Raw genomic sequence first — 17148 nt, forward strand, 5'->3', positions numbered from 1 at the left:
AAAACATTTACATTCTTAGAAAGGTGCAAGGAAAGATGCTCCAGTGAATAAGAGGCAAATAAATGCAGTAGCCATTCCTGCCTGGAAGCCAGTTCTCCCTTCTTCCTTTCTAGAGGAAGTGACCTAGTCCTCCCCCAGGCAGACAAGAGGCCTGAGAGGCTGGCCCATGCCCGGCTGGGCGAGGGGCACACCTGGTCTAAGGGAAAAACTCAGCCTCCTTACCAGTGACCCACCTGGTTCCTTAGGGACACCCCACACAGGACCAACACCCAGAACCTGCCCACCTCTGGAGTTCTACTTACTTGAGCCAATAAATTCCTTATTGTTTAAGACAGCTTAAGACAGTTGCTGTTACTCGATGCTCACGTTCCCCAACTGATGATACACACAGGATGCAAGAAACAAGGGATCCAGCAGAGAGAGACAAGACCCAGAGGGACCACCACCCAAGGCCCAAGATGGCAGCTGCTACAGCAAGAGCGGACCAGCCCTGACGAAAGCAGGGCAGGGGTCCCCAGGCAGACGGAACTGGCAGATCTTCTAAGGCATCTGGGCAATTACAAAACAGTATGTGTTGCATGTTATTGGAGCATCTGTAATCTTTGCTCAAGAATATAGGAAGTTTAAAGTACACTTCAATTTATAAATCTTTCCTATTTTGGTAGTGCTTTCTGTATCCTATTTAAAGAATTTTGTCTTCTCCAAGATCATAAAGCTAATTCTGTTTTATTCTAGAAGCTGTTTTCTCTTTCATGTTTAGCTCTGTAATCTACCTAAAACTGATCCTGCATATGATTTTGGGTAGAAAAATTCTCCCCCCACCCCTATACAGAGAACCCAACTTTCCCAGTACTTTTTATTTAATATTATGTTTTTTAAAAATTTTGGCCACACCATGGCATGTGGAACCTTAGCTCCCTAACCAGATGTTGAACCCATGCCCCCTGTGTTAGAAGGCTGAGCCTTAACCCCTGGACCACGGAGGAAGCCCCCTCCCAGTACTTTTGAGAAGGCCACCTTTCCCATTTGTCATGTGGCACCTTTGTCACAAATTAAGTGACTATTCATGCGCAGTCTGTTTCAAGATCAGTTCTATTCTATCCATTTATTTGTCTGTCCTTCTGCCGACACTGCGATGCCTTACTTACCGTAGTTCTTAGCAAGTCCTCACATCTAGCACTGTGTTCTTCAGTACATCAGCTGTGTTCTTCAAGGATGCTTTGATTATCCTTGGCCTTTGATTTTCATATCAATTTCAGAAATCAGTCTGGAATTGGAATGACACGGAATCCGGAGACCAGTGTGGGGAGGGCCGAGACAACCTGACAACGAGCGCTACAGTGTGGAGGACACTGCTCCTGCCCCACAGTGGGCATGCCAACCGCTAGCATCTCTGAAAACAGGCAGCCGTCCACTCAAGCCAAGCAAGCGTCTCCCCTGTGACCTGGCAGTTCCACTCTTAGGTATGAACCCAAGAGAACACATACTCACACGCATGAAAGACGTGTCAGAGTGTTCATGGCAGCCAGCACTATTCAGAATAGCTCAAAATGGAAACAAGCTAAAAGTCTATCACTACTACAACCAACAAGCACTATATTCACAGGAAAGTGAGAGTGAAGTCGCTCAGTCATGTCCGACTCTTTGCGACCTCATGGACTGCAGCCCACCAGGCTCCCCTGTGGGATTTTCCAAGCCAGAGTACTGGAGTGGGTTGCCATTTCCTTCTCCAAGGGATCTTCCCGAGCCAGGGATCGAACCCAGGTCTCCCGCATTACAGGCAGACACTTTACTGTCTGAGCCACCAGGGAAGCCACTATATTCACATAACAGAATACTATTTAACAATGAGAAGGAGCAGACAGGTGGTAACTAGGCTTACCGTGGTGATCTTTTGAAACGTGGAAAAATACTGAATCACTATGCTGTGTACCAAGAACCAATATAGTGCTGTGGGCCAATTAAACAAAGTGCCAGTAATTAGGTAACTAAGTAACTATAACTCACTCACAGAAAAAGAGAGCAGATATGTGCCTACCAGAGGGGAGTGGAGAGGGAAAGGATGAAGGTGGTCAAAAGGTACAAATTTCCGGTCACAAGATAAGTACGTACCAGGGATGCAATACACAACACATAAACATAACTGAGACTACTGTATGTTACAGCGGAGAAAGCGGTGGCGCCCACTCCAGTGCTCCTGCCTGGAAAATCCCACGGACGGAGGAGCCCGGTGGGCTGCAGTCCATGGGGTCGCTCAGAGTCGGACAGGACTGAGTGACTTCACTTTCACTTTTCACCTTCATGCATGGAGAAGGAAATGGCAACCCACTACAGTGTTCTTGCCTGGAGAATCCCAGGGACGGGGGAGCCTGGTGGGCTGCCGTCTATGGGGTCGCAAAGAATCGGACACGACTGAAGCGACTTAGCTGCAGCAGCAGTACGTTATATATGAAAATCTGTTAGTAAATCCTAGGAGTTCTCATCAGGAGGAAAAAAAGTTTTTTCTATTTCTTTAATTTTGTTATCTGTATGAGATGACATTCGCTAAACTTACTGTGGGTAATCATTTCACAGTGTATGAAAGTCACGTCACTATCCTGTACACCTTGTCAATTATATCTCAATAAAACTGGATAAAAGATTAATGAGAAGGAATAAACTCACACACAACTACACGGGTGAAACTCACAAATACATGTAATAACACTGATGAAAGAAGCCAGACACATAAGCAGAATGAAAAGAGTCAATTTTACGTGGGGGGGGGAGTACACTCCACAATGAAAATACAACTGTCATGAACCTATATTTATAGAATAATTTAAAAATGAAAAGAATCACTATAAGTAGAGAACATTGGAAAACACAGAAATCGCGAAACCTTGGTCTTAGGTAAGATTTGATCTAAAGCCCACTCAAACAGAAACTAATGAGTCATGTGAAAGGTACATCAGCAAACATGTTCAAAAAGTTATTCTATACGTGTGACTTCAAGGAAAGCCCCAAATCCTGAAAAAGCAAAAATCTCCGACCACAGTGCAATAAAACAAGATGTAATGAGAGCAGAAGTAAAAATAACGCTATCAGTTGGAAAACCTAAAACTCCCTCTTAAAAAACTTTTGACTCAAAGGGGAATTCAAAATCACAGTTGCAGAATACCTAGGAAATAGCACAGATGGAGAAAAGAACACCACACCTGAAACAAAGACAAATTTGTACTCAGAGGAAACTTAATCATCTAAAAACTTAAAATTCCTAACAGAGAAGAATGAAATTAAGCATCTGATAAGAAGTCAGAAAAAAAGACACAAATGAATGTGAAGGCAAGCAGGAACAATTAACAAAGAAAACAGCCAAAAGTAACTTAATGAGCACATTTGAATAAAGCTGGAATTTAAAACAGGAGTTCTTTGGAACAAAATAGCCACTTAGAGAAAAGTACTTGTACCCTCAATTACAGACAAGACATCAAAGCTCAGGGAGGCTAAATGACTGGCCCAAGGTCACTAGCTTCAGGTTGCTATGCTATGCTAAGTCACTTCAGTCGTGTCCGACTCTGTGCGACCCCATAGACGGCAGCCGACCAGGCTCCCCCATCGAGAGTACTGGAGTGGGGTGCCATTAAGGCACAGCAAAACCTGAACTTGAACCCAGTCAAGTCTAACATCCAGGCACTCCTCCAGGAGTGCTGGGCACTGGAGAAACACCTGCTACTGTGATTACAAGGTCCATGCTGGCCACCAAGGGGCCCTGAGGCCCAAAATAAAATGCCCACAGTTCTCCCAGGCTCTGTCCGTACCCCTGGGGCCCCGGTGACTGTGCAGGGAGAGTCTGGCCCAGGGTGGAGTGGGGTCTGAGCAGGGAAGCATCAGGTAAAGAACCCCACTCTTAATTTAGGGTCCAACGGGCACATGGTGTGCGCCGGCCACAGGCTCCTCACCCACTGGGGTCTGCCTCGCGTGTCCCCAAGCACAGCACTTGCTCAATGGGACCGGTGACCATCGTCATCATTGCTAATCTACTTAAAACTCTTAAAACTCCTTCTTTCACGGGCAGTGGGGTCAGTCCCTGTTCACCTAGCTCAGCGGCACACTAGCTTGAGCTGAAGCCTGAGACAGGACTCAGCTAGAAATCCATTTGCAATCTGCAGAGAGCTACTGGCCTATCTCACCTTTTCAACATGCAGTTCACTTAGCAAGTAGAAAAAAAAATTTTTAATAAAAAACTTAAGGCAATTTCAACATACAGCCAGGGATGGACAGCTGGACGGATGTGCCACACAAAGGTCTCCCTGCCCAGGGTCAAAACTTACCAAGGACCTGGCAAATAAAAGAGACACAGGACACATAAGCTCTATTTCCGTTTCTCCTTCCTTTTCTGCCTCCAAATAATGGCGAATTATCAAGTGAGAAGCACTCTGCAAATGCCATCGCAATCTACATTGTAAAATCTGATTTAGCAGAGAACAGAAGTTGGAGATGGCATTTGTATTGGATTGTTCCTTTTAACTAGCTCAACAAAGCAATTTCTGAGGACCAGTGATATATAAACAGACATAACTGAATTGGTTGGATTCCTGTGACCCCCATCAGGGCCCTGGAACCAGGAGGTGAGACACTTGAGGCAAGTCTGAGCAAAACTCAGAGCCTGGATGATGCTCTTACCAGGAAAGAGCCAGTAAGGCACCAGTCCGCACCAACCCAGGGGTCTGGCCCATAGGTATGTGTCTTCATTTGAATTTATATGGGTTACCTCTGTAATTAGTTATCTCTGTTAACTAACAGGTATTTCTAATACACATTCAGTGTAACAAATTCAAATGATCCTAAAATACGCAGAACAAGTCAATCCAACTCAAAAGGTAACAATGTGAACCTGGTGGATGCTGTGTAAAGCTATCAGCAGTTTGTGGTCTTGGATTGTTATTCTATAGATGAGGGTTGTTACTGTACCATGCAGAAACTTCTTTCTTTTACTATTGCTTGCTTTTTATTACACACTGTGGCCATTTTTTTTTTTTTCCCAAGAAAATGCACACCACCCTGAGACTCTTTTTAAGCCTGCCTGGTATTTCACTGCACATTTGTGCCACATGTGTTTACCCACGCTCTCCAGACATGTAACTGATTTCCAACCTTGTCCTGTGACAAATAATGCTACAGCCAACGTCCTGCTACATGTAACTTTACACACGGGCCAATACTCCTGAACTGTCTGACATTTCTGTGAAGCCTATTTTTAGTCTGTGCCCAAAGAACCGCAGGGCAGACAGAGAGATGAGGAAGGAGAGAACTGGGACGCAGTGCAGAGAAACCAGCAGGGCTCAGACCCCAGACCTCTATAATCAGGTTCATCACACGGGAAGCCCTCCGGCAGCTCATGCCCACGGGGATGTGGCACACAGCACCCTTAGAACAGACCCTGTCTTCCCCAGGCAGCCCTCCTCCACCCACCGCCCTCCCCAGCTTCAGGCTGCACGTGGCCCCAGAGGAGGCTTGTTAGCAACAAAGCATTCCACCTGGAGGGCAACGCCTCCCTCTAATCCGAGCAGGGAATTACTCCACCAGGCTGGCAGAATAGTAATTACAGCTGTGCAGAGGATCCTGCCAACAACGCTGGGGTGGCCGTCCTCTGTGGCTCCTGTAGATGAGGGAGTGGAGGCTAAGAAGTGAAGGACCAGGCCAAGGTCGCACCACACCCTCTCACACTCTATCATGCCCATTCAGGGCTAAGCCGCTGCAGCAGGGTGTGTGCTGTGACAGAGATGGTCCATCAATAACTAAGCACCCCAAGCCACTCCTCTTGGAAGAAAATAAAATCCCAATATACTGAAGGCAGGGCTTCCCCTTGTGGCTCAGATGGTAAACAATCTGCCTGCAATGCAGGAGACCCCTCATGGACAGAGAGGCCTGGCATGCTGAGATTTATGGGGTCGACATCCTCCTAAAAGTTTTGATCCCTGGGTCGGGAAGATCCCCTGGAGAAGGGAATGGCAACCCACTCCAGTATTCTTGCCCTGAGAATCCCATGGACAGAGGAGCCTGGTGGGTTACAGTCCATGGGGTCGCAGAGAGTCAGACACGACTGAGTGCCTAACACACACACATACTGAAGGCAGGGGGATAAAAGGGCTGGGTTGGTTTCAATGCTCTCCAACAATGTCCAAAGGACTGTAGTCTGGGAATCTGTATGCCATTTATTCTCCAAGCCTCGGACTCCAGAGGAAACCCAGAACGATGACAGTCCCGGGCCACCAATCAGGCAAGACCAGGTGTGAAAAGGAAGAACCCCAAAAAGGAGGGCCAAGTGTTGCCCAGGGGCTTTCAGGAGGATGCCAATCTGTCTTTTCGGCACTGGAGAAGAGGAGCCATGCATCCGCACGCACACAGGCTGATGTTCAGTTCAGTTCAGTTGCTCAGTTGTGTCTGACTCTTTGCGACCCCATAAATCTCAGCAAGCCAGGCCTCTCTGTCCATCACCAACTCCCGGAGTTTACTCAAACTCACGTCCATCGAGTTGGTGATGCTATCCAGCCATCTCATCCTCTGTCGTCCCCTTCTCCTCCTGCCCCCAATCCCTCCCAGCGGTTATTAATGAGAATCGGCTATTACAGGACCAGCCCCCTCCAGACAGAGCTCTGCTCTCACAGCCCCCGTTTCCCAACTATCACAGACTGTGCTGCCCCTTCCCGACAAGGCCACGCCACAGAGCACACGCCCACCTTGCCCCCGCTCCCCGGACTCCCCACGCCAACACCTTATCACTCACCTGACGCTCTGTGGAGAGCAGTGCCTGGCGAACCCTACGCTCTGCTGCTGCCAGACACGACCAACACGCCGCGAGGACTCACCCAAGTGGACAGAGAGCGACCATGGCCCTTTCCAGGCAGGAAAGGGCCAAAGTGACAGCGCTGGGGAACCACACACAGGACATCTAAGTATATACACATAAAGGCAGGTTCCTAGCTCCCGTTTCCCAGTGGTCACGCCAGGGTAAGCACTCACAGGTGGTTAAAACATTCCCATTACTAGAAAACGAAATTATTTAAGACAGCACTCATCTCTCAATCTGAGAGAGAGAGAGCAACTGCAAGGAATGACTGATTTTCTACTCTGTGAGCTTTCTGGAGTGTTTGGGGTTTGTGTCACAGGCCTGTCCTGTCATTTCACTACATTCTTTTAGTTTTGGGTAAACTGAGTTGTGAGAACTCCTGGTGGCTCTGTCAGTAAGGAAATCTGCCTGCAATGCTGGAGACCCGGGATCGACCCCTGGGTGGGAAAGATCCCCTACAGAAGGAAATGGCAACCCACTCCAGCATTCTTGTGGGGAGAATCCCATGGACAGAGGAGCCTGGCGGGCCACAGTCCATGGGGTCACAAGGGTCTGACACGACTGAGCGACTAAACCACCACCAAACCTGGCGGTACAGAATCGACATGGCGTCCTGCTTCTGAGCAACCCTGGGAGGCAAGTTCCACCCGCTCTGGGCAGACTGAGAACCGGAGGCTCACATATGCAAACAGGGGTGAAGGAGGTCTGTTTAAGGTCCAGAAGGTCTGTCTGCCTGACGCCATCAACTTCAACAAACCTTGTCTTTATTCTTTTCAAGACATTTACCTAAAACTCTCCAAGAAAAGAACAAACTCAGTGAAGGGCAGCAGGCAGTGATCAGATGCTCCTGTTGGGGGTGTTTACCTTGGAGAGAGTGGACAGTAGGGAGAGTGCCAATGCCCCAGAGAGGCCCTTGGTTACACTGAGCTCCTGCTGGTGAGGGCAGGGGCTGTGAGACTTGGGTTTAAATCTTCAGCACAGGGCTGAGCACACAATTAGAAACCCTAACCTCTAGCAAACTAAAGAGCCCCAAGTGTATAAACCTGCCTGCTCCAAACCCCCAGGCCCTCAGCTAGTGCTGGATCCAGGAGCCATTAATAGCTACTGTTTACTGAGCGCCTGCCCACCTGTGCCAGGCACCTTAGAAACACTTCAGCATAGGACCCATCGAATCCTCCCCCAATGCTAGGAGGCAGGTGTCACTGTGACATTTTGCAGACAAAGAGAATGGAGACTCCAGAAGATTAAATCATCTTAATCACACAGCTCACAAGTGGAAGAACCTGGATATGAAGACAGCTGACCAAAGCCAAGGGCTACTCTCCCTCAGGAAAAGGAATCTGATGGATTCTCTTCAGGTTCCAACGAACAATAGCAAGCGCAAGGGCCGGCACTCTGTACTTCCCACGGCACCCCGCCCTGGGCACTCGTCTCCCGGAGCACCTGGCCTGATGAAATCCCACCCAGGCATCTCCAGGGTCTTCATTTCCGTAGTCACTTTGCCCACTAGGTGTGAGCTCCTAGAATAGACAGGCGGGGAAAGTGGGGGCCAGAGACCAAGTGGATGAGTAGGGAACTGGGAGCAAGAGAGCAGAGGCCTCCAGATAAACCCCTCCCACACAGTCAGCTGCATCCCAGCAGCAAGACCACCGAGGGCTGTAACCGAGCCTCAGAAACGCGCGGAAGGGCTGCTGTGAGAACTCCCCAACGGGGCGGTCTCTGAATACACAAAGGCTAGAAGAAAACACCTGTGCCAAGCACCGTGACTTTAACCGAAAAGGAAACCTGGCTACCTGCGCCTCTCCACACATCGGCCCCACCAGCCCCCACCGGCCTCATCTGAGCAGATGCCCAGGCACCTGCACTGGGAGTCCTCGGGAAACACCACCTCTGCTGTGCCTGTCAATGCCAATCAAAGGCTGAGATCCTACACCAGACCACAGGAAGCCTTCAACAGTCGCTGCTTTTAATTTGGGAAACGTGCACACCCAAAATGACCTCAAATGATGATTCACTTAGAAAAGCCCCCAGTTCAGAAACACCCACTCTCGTATACTACTTCATGTAAATTGGCACAAAATTTTTTGAAAAAGAGTTTAACGGAACTCTTACCGAAACGCTACTCAACGGGAAGACCCCACACTACAGAAACATACTCTCAAGTGTTATCACATGCAAATTATATGTTTATGAAGACAAATTTGACTGAATTTCACCAAAACTGTATTATTATCCAAAAATTAGAAATAGCCCAATGTCCACCGATAGGAAACAGGGTAAAATCATGTGAATCCACAGATCATTCTCTGTAGTTGCTAAAATAAATGATGTAATCAGTCTACACAGGTGTCATGGAGCACACCACGACATTAAGTGAGGGGCAGCCTGCTGTAGGTCTACACACACACACACACACACACGCACACGATAATGTGCATTATTTTTCTTCCCTGCTAGGAATCACACACACAAAAAAACTTCAAACAACGGTCTCCTTTCAGAGAGATTGGGGAAGAACCCTTATATTTTTCAATATAGATTTAATTTTCCTAAGTACTTTCTAAAACAAGTCAACTGGGACTGTCTGGGCCAAGGTTAAGATTAAGACCTATTTTTGTTTTCTTCTTCCATACACATGCATATTAAAAAAAAAACCTTACAAATATTATTTTTAAAACATTAACAGTATGATAGATCTGTATATACTAGTCTGGGGGAAAAAAGCTCATGATTAAGTTTGAAAATGAAGAAAACAGCAGCATGAGCCCATCTTTGCTCTTTAGTATGAGAAGGATAAACACACCGAACATAAATGACGCCTATTGCCTTGGAAGCTGAAGAGAAGATCATTCATTTTTCTACACACATTTGCTTTTTTTTTTTCCCCAGTAAGTATATTTTTGCAATTAATTTTATATCAGAAAGAATTCCACTTTATGCTTCGGGGCAGTGTTCCACTCTCCCCAGCTATTTCTGAACACTCAGCCCATTCAGACCCACGGACAGGTTGGCCCTCCCAGACCAGCCTGTGTGTTCTGCACGCCCTGGAACAGAGCAGTTCTTTAAGCTCTGAACTGGATGTAAACAACACCTGCCAAAAAAAGCTCTAAAGAAACAAAGGAAGCGTGGAGAGAGTGCTGGAGGTGACCTCCTTTTTCCAGTTGGTGCGGCAGTGAGATTCACCCCCCCAATTCCACACAGAGAAGAGCTCGAAGCACGTTGGGAAAATCAACTCAAGGCCTGGAGCTGAAGTCCTACCCCCCACCCCACCCCCAGCACTCTCACCGCATCCACACTGAAGGGCCTAGCGCTCTGGAAAGCAAGCTGACTCACTAGCTTTCTTCTGCAGCCTAGGCATTTCAACTTAGAAACACATTTTTAATACTCCAGGGCTCCCTATTTTCAAGAGGTGCTTACTTCAAGTCAGCTACGTTCTCCAGAGGGCCTTCCCTGACCGCCTGAACCCAGGCCGAGCTGGGCTCAACTTCTCACCCGATGTGTACATATGCAGAGCCGTCTGTGTGAGACGCAGAGCATCGGGAGGCGGGAAGCGAAGAATCCGCTTCATGTGACACGCGTTCCACTGGGGCGTAAGGGCGAGTCAAAAAAACACAGCAAAAATGTTGGGCTGTTCCCAGGCAGTCCAGTGGTTAGGACTTTGCGCTACCACTGCAGGGGGCCCAGGATGGATCCCTAGTGGGGAAACTAAGATCCTGCATGCAGGGCAGCACAGAAACAAACAGCAACAACAACAAAAAAACCCAAAGTATTTCTAAGTTGTAGGCCATCTACAGACAAAGGGATAAACAAAATGCGGTCGCTGTGTGTGTAATATAGACTGCAGCTGCTGCTTAGTCGTTTCAGTCGCCTTCACCTCTGTGTGAGCCCACCAGGCTCCTCTGTCCATGGGATTCTCCAGGCACTCGGACTGGAGTGGGTTGCCAGGCCCTCCTCCAGGGGATCTTCCCAATCCAGGGATCAAACCCAGATCTCCTGCATTGCAGGCAGATTCTTTTACAGCTGAGCCACCAGGGAAGCCTGTAAGAGACTACTGTTCAGCCTTAAAAAGGAATGGAATTCAGACACATGCCACAACACCACAGATAGATGAACCTTGAAAAACCATGCTAAGTAAAGAAGCCATTCACCAAAGGACAAATATCGGACAATTCCACTTATCTGAGGGACCCAGACTAACCAAAGTCATAGAGACAAACAGTAACTGGAAGCTGCCAGGGCCTGAGGCAGGGGGAAAGCTGGTGGAGGGGGGCGTGTTAATCAGCGCAGTTTCAGCGTGCAGAGACGATCCAGTTCTGGAGACAGTGGTTGCACAACGCTGGGCATGTACTTTATGCCACTAGGCTGCACACTTAAAAATGGCTGCAATGGTAAATCTTATGTCATTTCTATCCCACAATAATTTTTTAAAACAACAACAACAACAACAAAAACCCTGTATTTAAAGTTGTAAAAAGAAAAGCAAGAGGAAAAAAGCAAACAGAACAGCAGCAAGGGCTAGGGAAGAATCACGGAGGGTGATGATGGAGATGGGCTGGGGGCCTGGAAGGCCTCTCTAAGGAGGTGCCGTCTCCCCCCACTGGACACGAGCTCCTGAGGAACATGAGCGGGGTATCCACGTCTAAGTCCCAGAACAGTAAATGTCTAAATCGAGACCTTTGTCCGCACCCAAGCCAGGAAACAGAGTAAGACCCCAACTTCGCTCATCAAAGGGCTTCGCCAGGACTGAGACACCCAGAACTCCGGGGTCTAAGAAGGAAGCCACCTTGTGACGGAGGCTGGACAGAGGTAGCCAGGGCTGCAGGAGACACTGTTGCTAAGCCAAAGCAGGAGCCTGCACACCCTCCAACTGGGAATTCTACCTACAGGAAACATCAATGTGGACCCAAGGCTTTGTAAGCAGGGATGCTCCCTAAAGTCTTATTTGTAAGAACAAAAAGTGGGTAACAACAATCTAATAATGGAGGATTAAGTAAATCATGACATATCCATGTAACAGCAATTACACAATTATTAAAAAATCATGTTTTCAATAACTCGGGGAAATATACTATAACGTTAAGAGGATCTATAATCCCTGAATAGTGTATACAGCAGTATTTTCTAATTTTGAAAAAAACATATAATCAAAGGAAAGAAATACACAAGTCTTAATGCAGTTATCTCTGGATGGTGAAGTTAGAGGTGATTTGTGTTTTTATTTTTGTCTTTATTCTTTTCAGTATTTTGCAGTCCCCCCACCCCTCGGGGGAAAGGTTGCTTTTGGGGGAAAAGTACTTAAAGAGCCTTGCACCATGCTTGGCCAAAGTCCAGCAGTGACTTCTAAAAGCAACACATACTGTTTCTGCATTACCACAAGGAGGAAAAGGCTGGCAGCTTTCTTGAAAGGAGGAAGAATACAGAGCAGAGCTACAAAACCAGTTGCAGAGGTGAGAGCGGAAGGAAGTCACCTGGGAGAATGTGAAGGACTGCCAGCAACTCAAGATAGACCACGCTCTGCCCACAGACACCTCCCCACCTGCACAGCTTCACAAGCCAACACCCTCACAGGAGCAACCCAGCCCTGAGCTCAGGCCACACAGAAAACCACCACCAAAAAAAAGCAAGCACAGCTCAGAACAAGCCCAACCAAGACTTTTGGCTCAACTCAGGAAGGCAGGCCTCCCTCCCAGAGCAGATTCCCACGTGCCACCCACAGAGGCACAGCGACACCACCTACAGCAAAGCCCAGGTCCTCCTGTTCCCAGGGGAAGACGCCAGTCCAAATGGCACAAGACGCCAGTCCAAATGGCACCTTGTTCACCCAAAAGCCTGTCCAAACAATTTTATTCCATCAGAAAGCTCACCATCTCCCACCTCTCTCTCATCTCCAGCACCACAGGCCATGCCTTTTCTTTTTTTGTTTTACTTTATTTTTTGGTTGTGCCACAAGGCACGTGGGATCTTAGTTTCTTGACCAGGAATCAAACCCGCACCCCCTCTGTTGGAAGCACAGAGTCTTTCAGTGGTCTCAACCACTAGACCACCAGAGACGTCCTTACTTTTCTTTTTTTAATTGAAGTACAGTTGATTTACAACACATTTAAGGTGTACAGCAAAATGATCTAGTTACATATGTTTTTCTTTTTCAGATTATTTTCCCTTATACACTATTACAAGATACTCAATATACTCCTGTGATATACCTCGTTGCCTTTTTATTTTTTCACTGAATTTTATAGTTGATTTACAATACTGAGTTTCAGGTGTACAGGAAAATGACTCAGTTATACGTACATATATTTTCCAAATTATGCCTTTATTTCTTTGTTCAAAGGACAAATCTAAGGTTTAAGTCTATACAACCCCCAGGAAAAAAATCTTAAGAAAGAAATCAAGCAATGATTGGAAAAGAAGCCAGTCTAGTTTGCCCTGAGTAAAATATGAAATTCAGGACACAAACCCCAACATCTCAGAAATTCTCTTTTTCACAGGGAAATGCACTACTTTAAAATCTAGTGTAGACAGGCCCTATTTAACACCTGCCCACCCACAGCAAGATACACACCTTTGACAAAAGAGAAGCCTCATTATCAAATTTAGAAATACAAGTACTGGCCCAACTGGCCTATTCTGGTTTGAAGTAGAAACAAATACAGAAATGAGCAATCTTAAAGCGGTAGAATAATGAGACATACAACCAGCATACATTCATTAGCAACATGAGTCAGTACTTTGTGCAATAAAAAAAAAAAAAAACTTGAAAGCACAATAAATAATCCTTCAGGGGAAAAAAAAAAACTGAAATTTAAAAGGGAGTGGGGGATGGGCCAACCAAAAGGCACAACAAAAATCCCTGGGCCAGGCTCCAGGCAACTAGACCAGGCAGGAACTAGTTCTGACTTGCCATTCCTGAAATTCCTCTCTCCCAAGGTTTTCTGGCTCTTCCTTCCCCAGACTCCCTTTTTACCCATTTGGGCTTGAAGGAGACTGGAGAGGACCCAGAATGTTTAAGGAGAGACAAGCACCCACAACTGGCTGGAACAAGCCCCTCCACCGTGCAGGTAGCATTAGGGAGCCAGTCAGAGCTGAAATTCACAGGTAAATAAAAAGGTTGTGGAAGGGGCAGTGAATTCATCACATCACCACCCAGCTAACCTCCATCCACAGTGCTGGGCCAGACTGAAATCAGACGGAAAGGATGGGCCAAGAGGCAGGAAGCAGGGAAAATTGAAAGGATGACTTGACCCACTAGAACGTCTCAGTCACACAGCCAGGAGGCCAGAAGGTTCCAAGGAGGTTTAAAAAAAAACCACACACAGAGAACAAAACAAAACCAAGGTGGCTGTGGGAATGCCAAAATGAACTGAAACAAATTCCCCACTGACTGCAGAACCACCTTATGTTCAAGCAGTCTCCAGGGCCCTTTACAAACAAGCTATAGGTTTGGTCCAGAGGTAACTTAGGTCTCAGTCCTTACCCATGGCCAAGACTGGGGTCAGTCTCCCCTAACTAGCCTCAGTCCTTCCTACGGTCTCCCATAAACAGCACAAACCTCAGACTTGGCTGAGTAGCCTCGCTCTTTTGGCCGTTCTGGTGCTACCAGGCAAAATCAAAACATCAGCTGCAGACAGAATTTGGGGTGGTTCCATCCACCAAAATGACAGGAGCAAAAGATCAGGAATTAAAAAGACACCAAAAAACCAGATAACCAACAAAAACATACATACATTTTCATCACCCTCCCATGGATGGAAGTGCTTTGCTGCAAATAGTATGTGAGGCTCCCAAGAGCCCCAACAGATACCCAAGGCAAGGTGTAATTATTCCCATTTTACAGATGCAGGAGCTGAGGCTGAGACTTGCGTAAGCTAACCCAATGAGGACCAGAATCCAGGTTCCAAGGGACACATGTGTCCAAGCAAATGTTTATTTGCCATTCCCGACAGAAAGCAGTAACCCTCAAGAGGCAGGACTCCCTGGGCCTCTGCTTGTTGTCCTCAGCCTCGAGCATCTCATGTTTTCTGCTGTGCCTTAAACCCAGTTGCGGGAACAGCCTCAGAAAGGGCAGGCACCCGGATCCCAGGGGAGAAACCCACCACCACACAGCCCAGGTCGATGGAGCTCCTGAGGGCTCCAAAGCCTGCTCTTCTCCAGCCTGGTCTCCCCATTGAGCCCCAGCGCTGAACAAGCAAGAGCCCAGTGATGTTCTGTGCCCCGCAATCCTTCTCCCTGGCCATGCCTCAGCCCAGCACCTGTGGCATCTGCCTGACCACTCAGCACGAAGGGTGGCACCACCAGTGGCTCAGCTTCCATCCTAGGACTTGATGGCAGGTGTACAAACAGCCATAGGAGAAACCACCATTAAGCACCAACTGTGTGCCAGGCCTTATGAGGGAGAGGATGCAATGTCCCTACGTGTGTCAACGAAGGCTCTGGGAACCGGAGCTGTTTGACACAAGCAGGGCTTGAACCTCAAAGTCAGGGCCTCCCCAGGCCCACCTAACACCCCAGCACTGCACAAACAGGGCTAGATGGCTGCAAGTGGATTCCCAGAAACCATGCTGAGACTTCAAACGGACGGTTACAGGAACCAAACTGGATGATGTACAAGGCCACTTAAAATGCACACAAAACCTTACAGAAAAACAACAATCTCAGGGACAATTGAACAATCCTGTGAACCAAAGCCTTCTAAAGGTTTCTCTCAGGCAGCCATGTAGCAAATGACACACTCCGGAGAGCTCCCAGCCCCCCTTCCCTACCCCCGACTTCCTTCAAGCGACCATTCGGCTGAAAAACACCTCCTCGGCTCGCCTCAAGGTGGGCTTGGACCTCCCACGGTATTTCGAAAGAGGGAAAAAACGGTTAGAAAAAAAAAAAACGCCTTCCAGTTTCACGAAGGCAAATCCACTCTTCAGAGGCCCACGATTTCAACAGTGCTGGGTTTTACTTGGGGGTGGGGCGGGGAGGAAGAGAGGGGGAGAAAAAAAACCCATCTGGCAGGCCCTGAGCGGGGAGAGATCCTGTTTATTATTAAACATTTTCAGCAACAGAGCATTAAGTGTTTTGAAAATAATGTTCTCGTTCCCGCACTCAAAGCGCGGCCGTCTGGGCGGCTGTGAGCCCCCGGCCCCTCGCACCCAGGCCGGCAACCCTGATCACCAACTTCGGGGACACCCGGCGGGGGGCGAGGGACTCCGCCCCCCGGCCCCGAGGGTCGGCCCCGGGCCCCGGCCCTGCATCCCGCGGCCGCTCTCAGGAGGAAGCAAAATGGGGGTCCGGGCGGCAGGAAACCGGCCCAGACTCCTCCGGCCGCCGAGACACCCGCGGCCGCCGGAATCTAGGCCGGAAAGGCGACTCCCCGGGCTCTCCGCAGCCTCGGCCGCCCCGCGGCCCCTCCCTCGGAGGACCCCGGCCCCGGGGGCGCCCCGACCCCGCCGCGCGCCCGAGCCCAGGCCGCTCGACGCCGCCACAACAATGGGGAGAGGGCCGCCCGCCGCAACCCCCGCCCCACGGTCGCCCCCAGCCCGGCCCCGCGGGCCGACGGCGGCGGCGCGGGGCGGGCTGAGCCCCCGCGATCGCGGACAAAGGTCGGCCCGGCCCGAGCGCCGCTGTCAGTCAGCCGCCACAGAGAGACAAAAGCCGGCCCGGGCCGCGCCGCCTCCATCTTTTAGCGCCGCGCCCGCCGCCGCCGCCCCGGCCCCGCGCCGCCCCCAGCCGCCCGGCGCCCCGGGCCCACCTGGTGTAGTTCCGCGGGCGCGACTGGGCCGGGCGATGGCGATCGGGCGGCGGTCAAGCGGCGGGATGGCGGCGGATTGCGAGGCGGCGGCGCGGCTGCTCGCTCGCTCCCTCCCTCCCTCCCTCCCGGCTCGCTCGTCGCTCGCTCGCTCGCTGGAGCCTCGGAGCCTGTGTCTCGCCGCTCGCCTCCCTTCAGCTCTCGGCTCCCCGCCCCCCCGCCTGCCGCCGCCCCCGCCTCCGCCCGCCTCCTCCTCACGCCGCCACCGCCGCCGCCGCCACAGCCCGCAGCCGCGCCTCAGCCCGCGCAGCGCCCCCTGCCGCGCCTCCGGGGACCCGCGGTCGCCAGCCGCCTCCGGGCCCGAAAAGGAGGGGCTGGGGTCCCGGGAGAGGGGGTCGAGCTCGCGCGAGGGGCCCAGGGGAGGGCCTGCAGGGCCTAGGAGACGAAGCCGGGAGTAGGGGGCCTGAGAGAGGGGGAATCTGGGATGGGGGGCCCCCTGAAGAGGCCGGGGGAGTCAGGGGGGAGGGGTGCCTGAGGGGCGGGGCTGAGGGAAAGGGAAGGAGGCCCTGAGGCGGGGTTG

General features: G+C 49.8%; 1 protein-coding gene across 11 annotated transcripts in view; it reads right to left on the reverse strand.

Annotated features, from left to right (window-relative positions):
- Positions 1–16729, reverse strand: part of PRRC2B (proline rich coiled-coil 2B) — an 80508-nt gene extending 63779 nt beyond the window's left edge. For 10 of the 11 annotated variants that reach the window (XM_070378820.1, XM_070378826.1, XM_070378822.1 and 7 more), the window contains exon 1: positions 16572–16729. The gene's annotated coding sequence lies outside the window, so the exon portion shown is untranslated. The remainder of the gene's footprint in view (positions 1–16571) is intronic. The other variant, XM_070378815.1, reaches the window with a different exon arrangement.
- Between the last annotated feature and the right edge of the window lie 419 nt (positions 16730–17148).

Source organism: Bos mutus, chromosome 11 (genome assembly GCF_027580195.1).
Source record: "Bos mutus isolate GX-2022 chromosome 11, NWIPB_WYAK_1.1, whole genome shotgun sequence".
Taxonomy (NCBI): domain Eukaryota; kingdom Metazoa; phylum Chordata; class Mammalia; order Artiodactyla; family Bovidae; genus Bos; species Bos mutus.